This window comes from Artemia sp. Qi Xiang Cuo, chromosome 8 (assembly GCF_049724085.1).
Source record: "Artemia sp. Qi Xiang Cuo chromosome 8, ASM4972408v1, whole genome shotgun sequence".
Classification (NCBI taxonomy): Eukaryota; Metazoa; Arthropoda; class Branchiopoda; order Anostraca; family Artemiidae; genus Artemia; species Artemia sp. Qi Xiang Cuo.
The window spans coordinates 71,429,673-71,447,063 of NC_142801.1; the positions used below are offsets into that span (position 1 = coordinate 71,429,673).

At 36.7% G+C, this 17,391-nt stretch overlaps 1 long non-coding RNA gene across 1 annotated transcript in view; it reads right to left on the reverse strand.

Moving 5' to 3' along the window:
* Positions 1 to 17,391, reverse strand: part of LOC148949769 (uncharacterized) — a 241,024-nt gene that overhangs the window by 57,224 nt on the left and 166,409 nt on the right. The window contains exon 6 of the long non-coding RNA XR_016142099.1: positions 10,353 to 10,507. This is a non-coding gene — a long non-coding RNA (uncharacterized LOC148949769). The remainder of the gene's footprint in view (positions 1 to 10,352; positions 10,508 to 17,391) is intronic.

The window sequence follows — 17,391 nt, forward strand, 5'->3', positions numbered from 1 at the left end:
GAAAAAAGACTCCAAAAGTATTTGCTGAAATCCTTAAAAACGATAAAATTAGATTATTTTTAAATGTCTTTCCTTAGAGATGCAAAATTTCTTAGGATTTTTGTTTTGGTATTTCCGTATTATACGGTACACACTAGAGAAGTGAAGTTTGGTGGGTACTTGTGCATTATATCCTACACAGCGCAATAGACTGTACAAGGAAATACTGCAGGAAATCAGTCAAACGGGTATTTGCAATGGATAAATGGATCGCATTGCGTGATTTCTTATTTATTGCCTGGAAGTACACACAGGACCAGCCGTGCGGGTTGTAATTCCTTGAAGTAATGATATTATGGCTGTTTTTAAAAATTTTTTAAAAAAATTTTAATGATTGAATTTTAATGTAAGTTTCTTTTATCGTGTTTTTATTCTCTTTGTCTGTTTTGCTGAGGACGGCCCTTGGATATAGGGTCGAAATATTCATTTAAAGTTGTGTTCCACTGTCTTGTATAAAAATTTCCCTGTTGTTCTACTTATTTGTTTATTATGGAAAGGCAGTGTGGTCTTCGTCGCTATTTGCATGGGAACAAGCTGTAATAACTCTGAACCAACATCTCTAGAAGAAGAAGAATCTTAGTTTTTTGCAATAACGGTGGTTGTGCTCTTTTGTTGTGTTCATTAATGAAATGATAATTCTCAATATTATGTGATCTAAAAATAATGATTATCAAAACTGTGATTTATATAGGCCTATAGACGCGTTAATGTTTTTGTTTTCCAACTGTAAAAGAAGCCGATAATAAGAATGATTTTTCAAGTTTCTATGCGTCTATGCCTATAGTTTCCCTTTTTCTGCAGTTTGGTCTTCACACAGTTGATTCTCATCGGATAACCAGGTTTCCAACGATTAGCGAAGCAACAAAGAGTGGGGTACTTTTCTGCTCCTTTAAATTGCCGTTCGAGATTTTCCTGTGCTGCTGTTTGAAGTATTTCAAGCTTCCATTGATCTGATCTTTCTAACACTTCGGAAGAAAAGCTATTTCCTTTATTTTTGCGATGGAGTTATTAAAATCTTATTTATAGTTTAATATAAGTTATAGACGCGTCACAATAAAAGTAACATCATCTTCGGTTTCAGCGAGTTGATTTATACCAGAATCGAGTTCTGAACGTACCGAAATAACAAAAATCGAAAAAAAGATTTTTCACCCCTTTCACCCCCTTTAAGCAGCCCCATAAGGTTTTCCCGGCAGATCATTTTAGTGGATTTCGGATATGTTATTAAGCGATTTTTTTTAACATTTTAGTGTAAACAAAGCTTCCCAAGTGTCAAAAATGGAAATACCTTTTTTTTTCGCCCCCCTCCATCCTCTTTAAGCAGCTTCAGAGGGTTTTCCCGGTAGGTAGTTTCAGTGGATTTTGAATATGTTGTTCAGCGATTTTTTTGAAAATTTTAACGTAAAAAAAGCCTCCTAGATTTCAAAATTGTTAATGCCTCAATTATCTCCCCCTTCAACCCCCTTTAAGCAGCCCCGGAAGGTTTTCCCGGAGGGCGATTTTAGCGGATTTTGGATATGTTGTTCAGCGATTTTTTCTGAACATTTTGGTGTAAAAAAACCTTTTGTTGTAATTTTGTCCAGGTCGACCCACTTTTCTCCGTACTTTTACTGGACTACAATACTTTAGTAACAAAATTATAGAAACTACAACAAAGAATTTTGGTAGGGGGCGCACAGAACGCATTATATTAAGTACATAACTTAACCAAAATACAAACTAAATAAAAAAAAACATGAGGAAAATACAATATTTTAGTAACAAAATTATAAAAACTATAGCAAAGAATTATGGTAGGGGGCCGTACAGAACGCATTATATTGAATACCTAACCTAACGAAAATATCAACTACATATTTAATTAAAATATAACTACAATGTAGTTTTACACTGAGCCGAAGCTAATTGTCTGGTATAAAGACCATGAAAACTGGTTATTGTCTCATCTTCGCGATCCAAGTTCTCGAGTGTGTACCGTATAATATGGAATTACCCTTTTTTGGAAATTATGGTGCTTTCACACAAGGCTAAGCTATTGAATCTTTCACACTAGAATAACTTAAAACTTTCCGTTTAGTTATACAATCGGGCGGAGCAAATTTTGTCCGCAACACAGCCAGTTCCAATTAGATTTGACACAGAATTTTGCGAAGTCACTTTGTGGTAAGGTATGGAAAAGTCAGCACAGCAGCAACGTAATGGATTCTAGATAAGCAATTAATACATTTTGAAAATAATTAATAAACTTTTCCTAGAAAGCCTACGCTTTCCAAGAAATTGATGAGAGACTGACGTGATGTGAAAGTCACTTTGGAAATCGGTAAATTCAACATTACAAAGGAAGAGGAAAGAATGAAAAAAATTATGTCATAAAATCTTCCCCTTGTGATGTGAAGTGAGGGGGATCTCAAAATAAATAAAAAAAAACTACACGAAGATAAATTTAAGTGAATAGAGACTTGTATTGATTTCCAAAAAATACATTTTTTTTTAAATAGAGGCAGGCTGGCATAGATACATGGGAATAACAGAAGATGCACCAAAGGGTTCGGGGTGCTAAATGGATGGGAATGTTGGTATGGGGCAATTCCCCCTATCTTTTATCCCCAATTAGATTTTGGAATATGCCATTTCGTTATTTTGATTGAAAAAATTAAAAAAAAAAAAATGACTCCTCCTATATTTTTAAAAACACAATTTGTTTAAAAAATAAAAATTTTTAAAAAAATAAAAATTTTTAAAAAATCCGCTTTAAAAAATAAAAATTTTTGCTCATCTTCCCCTTCACTTTCGTGAATTAGCACCTCTTCTAGGGATAGAGGGGGTGTATCACAATCGAAAAATGTACTAAAAATGCTCCAAAAATCATTAGAAGTGTCAATGTATAGGCTACAGACAAAAAACGCCAGGAAAGCTGCGCTTGCTCTAAGACAAGTATTGAATTTTAGCTTGTTATCAACCATATTTTAACCATATTCACAAGCAACAGCTTTATTTTTTCTCTATAGACACGGGCGCCACCAGGTAGGGGCAAAGAAGTGATGCCCCCTCCACCTGAGAAACAAGAAAATATTTGAAGAAGGTAACAAAAGAGGGTAATGAGAAAAAACTCCCACTTAAGTTCTGGTAAAAGCAAAACGCAAGGTAGAACTTGCCGCCTCCCCTGGTGAAACTTCTGAGTCTGCCCTATTGCGTACAGTAGGCTATATTCATGGGCTCCCTTAATAGCAATATTATTTAGTATCATCCATACACCTCACTATATACCTCATCTAGTGTCTATGGAAGAGGGTATCATTAAAATACACATTAACCAATGCTACGCTTTCTTGAATACGTTTTACGACTTCGGGAGTGGAATCATGAAATCCTTTGTGCTTATTCTTTACGAGAAAATCAAAGAGCATTTCTGAAGGTATCGAGAGGGTGAAAGGGAGGATGAAAGGGAGGCTAATTACGGAAACCATTTAACACCCAAAAACAATAAGAGCTAACTATCTTATTGATATAGAAGTTATCAAAAGCTACGGCTTCTTGAAATGTGTTTTTACGCCTTAGAAGGGTATTCAAGACGACGAAAAGAGAAGGCCTTTTGAAACGTCTCTGGGCCTTAGAAGGGGGTTCGACAGATAAATCAATCGAAGTCCTTGAACGAAGGCTACGTTCGGCATCGCACGGTGTCCACACAAATGAGCCAGCGGAACATGAATCACAAAATCTCGGCGCAAAAAAACGCACAATCAAATAACTCAAGCCTTGACTTTCTTGACCCCAATCTGTAAAAGGCTTCATTGAAATAATTTTTAACAAAAGTTGCAGCTTGAAACGTATTCAGGGGGTTTATAAGGGTAGTTAAGGAGCAAATCGACCTTATTTTTGACAGAAAGTCAAAAGAATGTTCTAAGGGGGTGTAGGAGGGGAAACGGTTTTAAAATAGAAAAACAATGCTTCGAGAAAAGATTAGAGCTGATTATGTTTCAGATGGGTTTCATAAAGATCTTGTGAAATATGGTTTCAGGGTTTCAGGAAGTTAGTCAGGTAGTTAATTGGCCTTGTTCCTACTAGACACCTTTCCTCTCAGAGATTTTAAAATATCTTTTTTGGTTCTTACATTTAAAATAAATCAAAATCCCCCTCTCTCCAAATTCTGGAAAATAACTTTTATGTTTTCATTTTTAAAAATCGAAAAAACTTACCCCTTCTACATTTTCGTGAATTGGCGCCACTGGATCTGATACAACCAAATCAATAACAAGCTATGCTGTTCTGGTGTTTCAAGTGAATCAATCAAATGCGTTGACACCAAAATATCAAACAGTACAAATAGCGGACTAATTTGATTTAGCATGTGAGAGCCATTTTAGGACAACAATGACAAATTTTGCCTTCATCAATCGCATGTTATCTCAAAAAGGGGACATCTTCACAAAGACATAAAACAAGTTGCGAGAGTCTCTAATATTTAATTAAATGAAAAAAACAAGTTTTTTCAACTGAAAGTAAGGAGCAATATTAAAGCTTAAAATGAAAAAATTCACTCCATATATGAGGGGGGCAGCCCCATCCTCAACCCTCACTCTTTACGCTAAAATCTTAAAGCTCTTTATAAATGCTTCTCATTCAAATTCAAGAGTCCTTGTGTTTGAGCAGTCTTTTTTTAAAAAAGAATCGTAAAAAAAAGTCAAAGTTTGACGTAAAGAGCAAGGGTTGAGGAAGGGACAGCCCCCCCCCATATACAAAATAATGTCTGTTCGTTTTAAGTTTTAATGTTGCTCTCAAATCTTTTTGGACACTTCAAAAGGGCACTGGAACGTTTGATTTCCGTTCGAATGCCCCTTTCCTGATCTTCTTGGACCGCTGGTTCGACAAAATCGCCCCTGGGAAATAGAAAAATAAAAATAAATATGCATCTGTGATCTTTCTTCTGGCAAAATATACAAAATTCCACATTTTTGTAGGTCGAGACTTGAAACCTCTACAGCAGGGTACTCTGAAATGCTTAATCTGATGGTATGATATTCATTAAGATCGCTTGACTTTTTGGGGGATAAACATCCCCCGAACCGATAAATTGACTCAGGCTCGTAGCTTTGGATGGGTAATATTAAGCTTAATAAATTTTGTATATGTGGAATCAGCATAAAAAAAATAATTCTTTTGAGGCATCTATTGTTATCAAAGTTCCGTTTTTACAGCTTCGGTTAACTGTTTGACCATCAGTATATGATATTACTTTTTAGAGAACTAACTTCATTCTATTCAGAGTAGAAATTTTTTCTGTATCTGTCTTTGTGTATGTTTTTTTCTTTACCCCCCCTCCCCCCTAATGTGCAAACATATAGCCCAAATTTGATTCTAAACTATTCTATATTCATCCTATTTTATTTTCATTAGCATTAACCAAACTAGCAGTATATAAAAGAGCGGGTATAATGCACAAGTACCCATTGTTAATCATCCAAGAGAGATACTTTGGTCCAATCGTGGGGGGATTCCCCTGTATGCAGATGGAAGGATGTGTTATTGCCAAATCCTTACTAATAGTTCCAAGGCTACTTCAATGTCCAGTCCTCGGCCACAATTTCCCTCTCGTACATGTTATCTACCTTGATTCTTTCCCCCTTATCGGATTTGTTTGAATCAAATCCGATTGCTTCTATTGGAAAAGTGATTTCCGATCTACCACCAATTTAGGAAAAACAAAGGATAGAGATAAGGAGATGCTAGCTTCAAATCGAGTATACCATTTCGGCAAGAATAAACTTGGGGTTTTGTTTTCACTTCAAGCGGGAAATAGATCAAGATTCGTCTTAAAAGTACTACAGACAATGAAAATGGAAGCTGATTAGTTTAGTGGGGACTTACGCCTATGTATATGTTATAAAATTAGGACATATCCTATTTAGGGAGGGTAAGGGTAAAGGACGGTCCTTACTCATGTCCTTTGTGCGGAGAAAATGGTGAGGATCTGCTTCACTTCATGGCCCTTTGTCCCGAGTTACAGGATTTAAGGAAAGAATTATTTTGTGGTAATGTGGGGACAAGTGAGTGGTTGGTTTCAGTAATGGGATCAAAAAATTATGGGACAATAAGAATGATAGCAAATTATATAAAATTGGGTATGTCACATAGAGATAGATTTTTGTAAAGGGGGTGGGGTGAGTGTTGAAATTATTGTTGTATGTGGGTAAGTTGTTTTCTTGTTTGTTATTTTTGTAGTCATGGCCCTTGATAGATGTAACACACATCTATCTATTTATGTTAGTTTAATGGTATTGTGTGCTTTATTATGTTTTTGTAATGTTTTGTAATTTTGAGTTGTTATTGTTATGTAGGCTACCATACTTTGCTATGAGTGTTATAATGATGTGCTATTATTTTGTGTGATTTTCCTTTTTTTGCCATGGCCCAAAGTGGCTTTTATTGCAATAAATATCTATCTATCGAGAATTCAGTAGTTAATGGAAAAGACCTCCGTGGAAAAGACGTGCAGTTGTACCGGTTTTATAGTAGCAGGGGCCAAATTTAGGAAAAAAAGTTTGATAAAAAAACAGAAAGATAAGCTAAAATACATGGCACCAAACAATTTTCGTGGTTACTAAGAAAAAGCTTTGTCAAACTTCACCAATTAGATTTACTTATTTTTTCACGACCATACGTAGCAATATTGACAAAAATGTGATATTACCGTCAAAACCGCATAATTTTAAAACAACCAAAAGAATAATCTCGTTTTTGGGTATGAATAGACATAAAATGGGTGCAAGGAGGTATGGATTTTTTTTTATTTTGATGTCCTTGGTACTTAAAAAGATGTTTCCTTTGAGGAGGGAATGAGATTTGCTTCGCTAGAGGCGGTTTAAGCTATCGACTTCCAACATTTATCCATTTAAGATAATATTATGTGTCGTATTCAAATAGCCAGGTTTTTTTCGATTTAGAACGGAAAATCAAGAGGGCATTTACCGTCTGGGAGGGGTGAGAAAGAGCCATGGCCATCTAATGGATTCAGAAGACCTATGTAAGCTCAAGAAAGGGGCTGCCTCGACAGCAAATGTCGAGAGTGTTTGACGGGAACAGAAAATCTTTACTTTTATTATATTAGGATTTCGATTAATTCGAAGAGGTGAGTCCGAAGCCTTTTGAGGACAAAAGAAACTTTAGGGCAGTCCAAGTGAAATGATTTCTATTCCTTCTACATTTGAGAGAAATGAGGCCACTAAACCTCAACTAATCTTCTCCAAAATAAGTTTCCACGTAAATGCCTGATTGACGTTTTCAATGGTAGAGCTGCAACAATAAGGCAAAGAGAGAACAATCTAAAAAAAAATCAAAAACAAACAAAAAACAAAGGATCTATGACCAGTAGAAAGACAAAGAAAAGATGTCAATCACGACGGATTTTTCGCCTGTATAAAACAAGGTGTCAAGGTGTCTTCAGCACTAAAAACAGAAATAACCTGAGACATAAACAATTAGAAGAGAAAAGGGATAAAATCTAAAATTCAATGAGAAAATCAAACTAATTCATATACAAATACTGGTACTAGTGCATTACACGGATACTTTTATACAAGTATTTGGAATTTCAAACGGGAGATGCTATAGATAACGGGACAGATACCCGGTACTAAAACAGTTGTTAGAGTGGAATTGAGTGAAACGGGTGATCTAATATGAATGTTAAAATGACAATTTGGGATTTGCGTTCTGGTCACATAATTGTAACACGTAATTCTTATAATTTTGTTCAAAAACCATTATAACCGGGTATCTGTCTCTGGTTAGGGCACGTTGTGCGGATGAAGGATGACAGATTGCCGAAGATTGTTCTTTTCGGCCAACCATCTAGGGCTAAACGGAAAGCAGGTCGTCCCCGTCTGGGGTGGGAGGACGTCATAAAGAAAGATGTAAAGGAAACGGGAACTTCGTGGGCGGGTGTAAAAAGGGAGGCTTTGAATAGATTGGGGTGGAGGAGGATCGTGCGTAGCTGTGTTGGCCTCAGGCGGCTTGGTGCTGCGGTGAGTTGTTAGTAGTAGTAGTAGTAGTGTCTCTGGTTAGGTTAGGTTACGTATTTAATATATGTTATGCTTTACCCCCCCCCCCCCTAGGGTGCAAATAAATAGCCCAAATTTGTTTATAAACTATTATATATTCATCCTATTTTATTTTATTTCATTAGCATTAACCAAACTTGACATTTTTAGCAATATATAGAAGTGTCCGCATAATGCACCAGTACCCAAATACTACTCCAGGATCCACCACTGTGTACATAGATAACATATAATTTGGGCAGACTTTTTTTTCGGGATTGTTCTCTCTTTGCCTTATTCCTATTGTCGCAACTCTACCATTGAAAAAGTCAATCAGGCACTCAGGAGTAGTATACAACTACTCCATGATTCAACATAGTATAGATAATATACGACTTGAGCAGCTCTTATGAACGCAGAAAAGCAATTGTGGCTTTAGGCGAAATGTCGTTCGTAATTTTAGTATTTTCGTTTTCCTCTACTGCCCGTAGACTCGTTGCTTTGTTTTTCCTTGATAATTTTCCCTCTTTGTCTTGTCATGGTAGGCTAATTCTGCTTTGGATGTTTTATTCGACAATGACCAACATAGACCAACCTGAACTGATCTAAAATCAACATCTCATGGATGAAAAGACGGGTAACCAAAACGTTGGAACACATAGACACACCATAGGGATTGTAGGTAACAACTCTAGAGCACAGAAAATTTTCTCAGCGAAGAAGTAGTAAATAGATCTGTCAGACTGAAGAATATTGGTCAATAGATAAATAGGCAGCAGATACAAAATGGGAAAGTTAAAGCACGTTCTGCGACTTTGCAACATATCTGCAGCTTAATAATGCTTAAATACGAGGAGTTGCAGATGCCTAACGATAATATCATGCCAGTAACTAAACCCGAGAGGCGATTCCAGGCTGCCATAGAGGATAGGAGATAAATGGAGCAGGAGTTAAAGCTGCTCCATAAAAGTAACGCGATGATTTGCTTTCCGGATAGTTCCCGATTTGAGTGGGACTCAGGAACTGAAACAATAATTTACCAAGCACAACGTATCTGGATATATAGAGAATTGGTTATCATCTGGGTAGTTTTGCTGTGGAAAAAGTTCTAAGGACTAGGTTGTTCCAGGCTAAACTGTTCCAAATATAACGGGAAGCAAGAACGCTAATGTAAAAGGATTTACCTGTAGAAACATATGTATTCTAACGGACGATCAAACATACCTTAAAGGCTCTTTAGAATATAAAGAAACGGTAAAGAAGTAAATTGAATTATTATGGAGAAGTGAACAACCTATCAACCAAAAGACAACAACTTAACCTGATGTGGGTCCGAAAGCATTCTGAGATCAAGGGTAAAGAAGTGGCAGATGAAGCAGCTAAGGCTGGGGCATAACTGAAAGAACCTGGACCAGGACCTTCCATTCCCCTTCCCAGGGCTGCTGGGAAGCAGCAGCTAAGAAATAGAGCAATGGAAAGATGAAACAAAACTAGCATAGAAAGTTGGGATACAATGAAACAAAGGAATTACTCCCAAAGTTTAATCTCACGATGACTCAACATATGCTAAGACTAGGAAGGTGGGAGATAATAATGGTAACTGAGACCATAAAAGGAATTATAAATTTTGAGAAGCACCTTACCAGAATTGGGAGGGTTGATTCCCCTTTAAGCCAAAACAAGGAGGCATCTGATTGAGATTGTCCAGCTAGGAGTGTACATACTGTTTGGAGTTTTTCCATCTTTTAATGTTAAGCGGGAGGATACTATGTGGGAAGGAAAGATCCGACAGATGACGAAGTATATGGCAGGGTTGGGGAAATAAATTCTTTTTGGGCTCCCCCAACCAATAGTTAGTTTTATTTTCGTTTTTTAGCGGTGTGGAGGCAATGGGCCTGTGAGGCCTACGCCTCGAACCAGAGGTTTCACACAGCCAAACCAAATAAGTAGACTTTTTTTTCTTATAAACTGAAAAATTTCACCAATCAGGTGGAGTATAACCTTTAGTCTTTCCATTGGCTGAAAATTCCACATGGGAACATATGAAAGCAAATCCGGTTTTACAAAGACGAAGATATTTGTCCCCGTTTCTGACATATGCTGGAGGAATAATGTAGTAAGCATACAAAAATATATTAAAGAAGTAAACCAATGAAATTAAAGTACATTTTATTATGATGGAATTATAGAAAAGTATTCGCTCTTTTTCTCTTCGGTTGAAAGTGAGACTACTTTAAATCATCATTGTCGCCTGGTAATTAATATCTAGTAACTTACCTTTCATTTTAACTGCAGTGGTGATTGAGCGTTTAGAGAGGAAACCACGCCACTTTGTTGGGACCTGGGCTTGGATACGACAGCCCTTCAAAAGTGCCATCAACTGCTACAAATTTCCATCCATTTTAGAGCTTCCCAACTTCGGCACTGGAATGCTAAAAAAAGAGAAAATAATTGATGGAAACAATACTAAGAAAGTAGTTCTTAGGTTACATAAAATGGATTGATAAATCATATGGAATTAAATATTATTTTATATTAAATACTTTCAATAGATTTCAAACAAGGTATAATTTTGTTTTTAAGGCCATACATAACCAAAGTGTCTACAACAAAACTTCAAGTTGGAAGGGGTGTGTGTGTCAGATCATTCTGGGATCCTTGAGCTTCAAAATAAAGAGGATTTTACGACCAAACATATTAATCTTCGAGCATTAAATTCACCAAGAGAAATACCCCTTGAGAAGTCCTCAAGCGATCTTTAATCAGGTTCTCTGATGTTCGAGGGATGGACACTAGAGTTTCTTTCCTGACTTTTTTTTCTCTATCCTCAAAAATACATAAACATTCTATTTATGACTTGAGATTGAATAATTGATATTCTTTACTTGAAAAACTTTGTTGTTACAGAATTGATAATTCTAAGTAATTTCTATACTAAGAAAGACTATCCTTAGAACTGTTTGCAAAACTATTCCTTAGACTTTTATCCTATAGTTCTATACCCTATTAGATCACACCCTTTAGATCTATAACCTATTAGACACACCCTTTAGATCACACCCTTTAGATTTATACCCTATTAAATCACACCATATAATTCTACACCCTTTAACAGTTATTCAAATTGAGTGACTATCACAATGGAATATCACAAATGACTATCAGTCATTTGTCTATCATGACTATCAGATCACAAAGATCATCACAATTGTTTAAAAACCTCTCATCAAAAGGGTTTAAAAACACCACAATGACACAATTGAATATCATGATACTGTGATCAGGAAGCAACGACTTTCTATAACACGACATCAGAAGTATCGCTCATTATGAGTTATCGAGATAATCTTAGAGAAAAAAAAGGAACAAAAAAAAACTATAATATGTGAAAATTTTGATATTTGGCGTAAGATTATACTTCATTGAGGTGATTAATCAGGACTATCCTAGAATATTGGTTGTTTTTCTTATAATTGGGACAAATTTGTTTCGCTTGACTGCAAGGATTTGCCCTCTCCCCGCTATCTCGTGGACATTTTGGAGGCCAGCTCCCCCCCCCCATATGTGACACACATTTATCACATCCCTTTCCACATCTCCACCACACTCGTTTTGTACCACGCATGGCATACATCTATCACACCTCTTTGCACCATGTGCAGCATATCTCCAGCACACATGTCGTGTATCAATTGGTATACACGGCTTTTGGAAGTGGAGAGCTCTGCTTGACTGTCAACTGAATTCTATCCTTCTGCATTCTCTTCTCCGATTTTTTTTTTCTTTGTATCTTTCAATGCTGTAATTGATTTCTATCAGGGGCGAGAGTTCTCAATAAACACACTAGAGCTGTCTCATAAAACCGAGGGAAACAAAGCAATTAAAAGACCTGGATTAGAAAGCAGGGACTTTCTATGACACGATATCATCAGCCTGACTACCGCAACAAGGCTTTTTGTGGTGATCTTTTGGCCCAACATTTCCTCCAAAGGTTTTAATTAAAATACTGGAGATTGAGTTCTGCTGATATGAAATAGCTTAGGTTTTACCGAACAAGATAATGGATGTGGCTTTACACGCGTAATAAAGGATTTGATAAGAGCGATTAAAAAATCGATGAGATGGAAATTCCTGATGAAATCGTCTCGATGTCGAAATAAATGAGTCAATATAGATTTGAAACTTAATTTACGGTTAATTTGTTCAATATTTCGACGAAGGATTAATCTGATAAACAATCTATTCTAGAAGGACCCATTAGATATCCTATAATGTCATGTGTAAAGTTTTAGATAACTTTGATTCCACGCATAAAGGCAAGGGGTTACACATTCCCCGCTACCTGGTGTATATTTCAGAATGCCAAGTTTGCTTCACAGCTCCGCCAAGCTTGCCACAGTCCCCAAAACGCTTGACATACTCCCCCAAATGCTGGGTGCAGTTCACCACGCTTAGCACGTTTCACCTGGTGTACAGGATTTTGCAGGGTGGGCAACCCCTCGCCTAAGATCGTATCTCGCATTGTTAAACCGACTTTTTAACTTTTGTGATAACTGTGGAAAACCGTGTGATGAGCCGTTCTAATAGGGAGGATTGGGAGGGCAATGCAGCTTCGATCACACTCTGAGAACAGCTTACCAAACGGTTTTTCCAATTATCTCTGATTCGTGAAAATGCGAGACGCGGTCTACAGCTGTGACAGGGACGACAAACGAATTTGTTGAAGCATGCAAGGTTGGTCCCAGAAGTATCTAGACTACAATCACAAGGGGAAAGTTGATTGAAGATACATGCACAATGGATTTAGATTCAGCAAGATCCTTGTGGAACTACATACAAGGATGCCTGGTAGGCCCTCAGGAAGCCTTCGGCAGGAGAATCGGCCAATAGCCTGATACATCATAGATTTTTTTTATAATTTTTCAAAAACCAATATTATGCATATAGAAAATGGAAAAAATTCGGAAAACAAATATTTCTATTGCGATGGAACGGGTGCTACTTGCAGATAATGCTAATTTTATCATTTAAATTAAGAAAAAATACAATATGAAGAATAAGGAGTAAAAGAAATGAGAGGCAAATAACCGTAGGAAGGATGTACCCCACTCTTTTGCAATTGTTGCTTGGAGTCATTACTATTTAAATAAAATCGTAGTATATACGTAGTAGCTGTAGGGTTCTCATACGTGTTGAATTTCATTGTACAACTTTAATCATGATCGTGCCCCTTTTTGGGGGTGTTAACCCCTTTTGAAAAAAAAAATGTCAAATATTACTAGCTAGGCATGTTACCGTTGTAGACTCTATACCATGGCTAAATGTAATCTTCCTACCAGGTAGAAAGCTGATGTCCAGGCTGTTTTTAATTCTGCAGGAAGAGAAAGAAGAAAATCTTGGCCATGTTTAGACTGCAGGGATTTGAGCCGGGGTAGTCAAGCATTACTTCTCCAGAGACTGCCCTGGGACTTCGTAAACTTTGGTGACCGAGGTACCAGAAAACGACGATCTTCCTTTGACAATATAAATCTTTAGTCTTTACCGCTAATTATCAACAATGGTTGGAAATTTATAGTGATAGGGCTATAGCAAAAGCTAGTGGTAGAATGATTGCACTCATTCTACCAATAACTAAGATAAGATAAGATAAGTTTTATTCTTCATTAAATACACATATAATATTACATGTTATTAATCCCTCAAAGGCTCATTGGCCTGTACAAAGAGGGACGACGTATGAATTACATACACAGAGATAAAAAACAAAAGAAAATTTAAAATGATCACTTACTCACATATGAAGGAGAAGAAAAGAAAATTTTGCAACATTAGTTTCATTTCAGCAACTGAAGGCGTCCAGCGTGTTGCCCCTCCTACGCGTTCTTTTCTCTATAAACGCCTTGTGTTGTCTGCGAATTTACACAAAATTCTGAAGGGTCATCGACTTTCAAAAATCATGTATACCATGTGAGCGGGGTGGAAGTTTACCACGCGTTGCAGGGACTGTGCCACGCATAGCTGCCTGTAACACGCAATCACGAGACTATGCGGCACAGGTGACACTCTGAGATTTGCATCAAGTGATAGAAAACGGGCGAACCCACGTGCAATACCCTCACTGAGCTTCTATGATTTTCTTTTTTAGATGCGCAGGGCAACTGACAGCATACTACCCTTCAATCTTGCGGTAGGCCTACATTTTAATTCCTGATAAGGTACTTGTTAGTTATCCTGACCAAACTCAAGTTCTTGATCTGAGTAAAACCACTTTCCCTGTCTGCATTTGGAGATAATTAGCTTAATCTATGTGAGACAAAATACTATACAGGTATGTTTTAAGTAAACATTAAAGGTACTCCTGTACTAAACGGACTCTTGTAGTGCTAGTTTGGTTACTGCTAATGAAATAAAATAAAATAGGATGAATATATAATAGTTTAGAAACAAACTTGGGCTATATATTTGCACATTAGGTGGGGTGGCGGGTAAAGCATACCATATATTATTACCTAACCTAACCTAGGTACCTTTCCCACCCCCACCCCCCTAAACCCCAAAAAACAACAGTTTAAATATCGTATACGCAATGAAAACCACGCTATACATTGCATTACCCTATTGCGGTGTCTTGAATTTACCCTATAGCGGTGTCTTGAAATTGACCCGTCAAAAACTGGTTTTTCGTGACTGGTTTCCATTGCAGTATATAAAAGTGTCCGTTTAGTGCAGTAATACCATATTGAATATATAGAGTTGGTAAGATTAGGCATTTAATATAATGCGTTTTGGATGGCCTGCTTTCCATAATTCTCTGTTGCAGTTTCCATCATTTTCTTCCTAAAGTATGATATTTTCACCATATTTTGGTATATTTCATTATGATTAACCTAACTTCACTTCTTGAGTTTGGCCCGGATAACTAACAAGTACCCCTGATGACACCCCAAAGTCACTGCACACTTGTGTCTTGACCCCCCACTGTGCAGGGTCTCACAGGCAAGACATTTAGGTTGCAGGTTATACCTTACTTACTTTCCATGGGGACCCCCTTCCCTCAGCTAGAAAAAATTCAGACTTGATACTCTCCAAATTCGACTTAAAAATAAATATATCTAAAATGATGGAACTTACAATTTATAGTCTTTCGGATTGGCATTATACTTGTGCCCAGGGGTTCACCAAGCGCGGCTACTCTCTAAAGCTTCATTTTACTTTTTGGTTTACTTTCCATACCAACCAACAATTTTAATATAGCAAGCACTTTATTTATTTTGGACAGCCCCTATCCCAAAACTCCTATGTATGTAAAATTCCAGCCCAGTTGACATGTCAATTAAAAGAAGAGGGCACCTTAAGCTACCTTAAAGAGGCTCTAGCCCAAATACTTTGCCCCGGGTGAATCATCAATAAAGGATTTGTCTAACCCATTCTACCTTTAGCTTTATTTTCCTTCAAGTAAAAAGACACATAAGTATTTTGGATTACCGAATCCGTACCGATTTTACCAATTACCGGTGGAAAACTCCGTTTTATGTATTTAGTGGTAAATCATGTGCGAATTAACACGTTAACATTCAACCTTGACTATCACTCACGGCAACTATAGATAAACATTGTAAAAACCAGACAAAATTTGGGGGAAGGGACATAACATTTGAAAAAGTAGGGTTTGCAAGCTAAAATATATAAATCTTCAGTACTTTTATGATATATTCCCTGTAGCTCAAGTTGTTCATATTTTGACGCACTGTAAACCGGTTTCTTTCGCTAGTTTCTTTTAATATAGTGTGAGATAAGACAAAGAGAATTAACAGACTATATGGGAAATATATAATTTGGGCTATATATTTACACATTAGACGGGCGGGGGTGTTGGTAAGGTATTTGGACAGTGAGCCCAAATTTGTTTCTAAAGTATTATATTCTATCATACTAAGGTATATTTTATTAAGATTAACCTAACTTCACTTCTTGGGCGGTAGGGGGTATATCATACAATTACCAAATCTTCATCCATGATCTCCAAAATTTTGCACCATTTTCGAATAATTAGTGTTTTAAAAAATTTATAAATACGTGCGTAGAAGAAGATCCTCCCTAAGTAGAGAAAGTAATCATACGTATGTAAAATTACAAGACCATTATCATTCCGTTCAAAAAATGGCGAGAGAATGATTTTGACCTGTCTATCTACAAAGATTCGGAAACTTCTACGGACAAAATTTCTTTGAGGTATCTTTATGATTTTATACCTCAATGATTTTTCCCTAGCCTAGACCAGTCATTAATCAAGCATACTCATTGGCATTTCTCCAGACATTTTATTTCTTGATTTTCTTTGCTCTTTCGTAAAAAATAGCGAAAAGTTCCTTTGAATTATCGAATATGCAAGCTAAAAGTTAGCTTGTGTCATTATGTGGCAAGTATTGCTTAAATTATCACTCGACCGGATTACACATACAGCATGGTGATCACGGTTGGCAATGGGACATTTTTGGTGCTTTTTTGACACTTTGACACTCTTGGGTGACACCACGACACTTTAGGGTCTAAAAAGGCCAGTTTTGGGGGGAAAACCTTCTGCATTTTACCTCAAATCCAAACCTAGTTGGTTTGTATTATTGCTCTTTTCTTAAGAAAACTGCGCTTGCGCCCTTTTGGTTTGTATTTTCGTACTTTTGTTACTTTTTTTTTGTTTCGATGGCAGGATCATTTTCACTGCTTTCTGTAAAACGGCAGCCCTGTCCAAAATAGACTTCATGAAACACGTGACCTAACCGCGTAAAAAAAAGCAAATAAAACTAGATGTCTCAAATTTCAGTTCGAGGCGGCTCAATAGTCTTCCAGAGGAACGCTAAAAGTGTCTCGTTTTTGTTAATTTTGACACTTCTATCTCTGAAAGTTTTGCAAGCCCTGATAGTGACACTATAGCTGAAGATACCATGCAAACCACGCCAAATTTTTAGTTACTCTAACAATTAAAATACATGTCATGCTCGAATCAATGGACTTTAAAATTTTACCAACAGTCCGTAAATTTGCTAAAAGCTTAATAAAATACCTTTTTTTACAAATTTAGTAAAATTACCAAAATCTATTAAATTTCTGACTTAATGGTTTTGCCCCGGACCAATCATTAATCATAAGATACATGTTGGCATTTCTCCGTGTTTTTTGCTATCTCCAAAAAGCATATGGAACAAGCTGGTAAAGATAATGTCCCACTAAAAAGTTTAACCTTAATTGCTAGAGATCTTATGCAACGTCTTGCTAATTTTATGACTAACCCCAAAGGCCTCTGAACAAACAATGACTT